This window comes from Juglans microcarpa x Juglans regia, chromosome 3D (assembly GCF_004785595.1).
Source record: "Juglans microcarpa x Juglans regia isolate MS1-56 chromosome 3D, Jm3101_v1.0, whole genome shotgun sequence".
Taxonomy (NCBI): Eukaryota; Viridiplantae; Streptophyta; class Magnoliopsida; order Fagales; family Juglandaceae; genus Juglans; species Juglans microcarpa x Juglans regia.
In genome coordinates this window covers 35,337,329-35,338,183 of record NC_054598.1, presented here as the reverse complement: position 1 = coordinate 35,338,183, position 855 = coordinate 35,337,329, and positions in this window count along the sequence as shown.

Here is an 855-nt window from a genome sequence, read left to right as displayed (position 1 = left end):
TGAGTTAGAATGAAATGAATAAAGGGGTCTTTTTTTTTTTTTTTCTTATTCTTCTTCTAAAGCTAGATATATTATAATAAAAAGATTTTTTCATCAGTAACTATTCATTAGTCCATACTTTACACTTTATAAAAAGAACAGTGTTACGTCCACCGCTCTCAGCTCCTGTTGGGAGCTACGTTAGGTATAATTGGCCTTCTTCATTTTTGTTGTCTTTTTTACATGTATTTTTTTATACTTTTAAATATTTTTATAAAAAAAAAATACAATATTATTAAAAAATACTTCCTTAATCACTAAGTAAAAGAAGAATAAAATAAAAAATTTCAACGGTAACACCAAGTTGTATAAACCAGTAATGAGAGTATTATTTTTCTTAATTTTTAGAGTGGCACTACAGCCACCGCTAGTTCCCACTAGTTATTTTGGTGTGTTTTTTTTCTTTTTTTTTACATGTATTTTTTTAAAACTTTTAAATATTTTTTTTAGAAAAAAAATTCACAATATCATTAAAAATATTTCCTTAATCACGAAGTAAAAAAAAAAATGCCATCGGGAGGATTAGCATTATCCCTATGAAAAACACCATCATACCCTATGAAAAACATTATCACACCCTATGAAAAAGTTATAGGTGTAGAGTGTGAAAGTGAATAGTAGTCAATGCATAGTAAATCCCTATTATAATTAAAGGATACAGAAATACATGAACAACGGGTCGGAAGATTCTAACAAACACCATTTTTTAACTAGTGCATCACTTTAGGAAAAAAAGAAAAAAAGTAGGCACCGAAAACAAATCAATGTTTCCTATCCTTTCCTGCAAAGGGTGAGCCGGACAAAGTGGTGATTTTT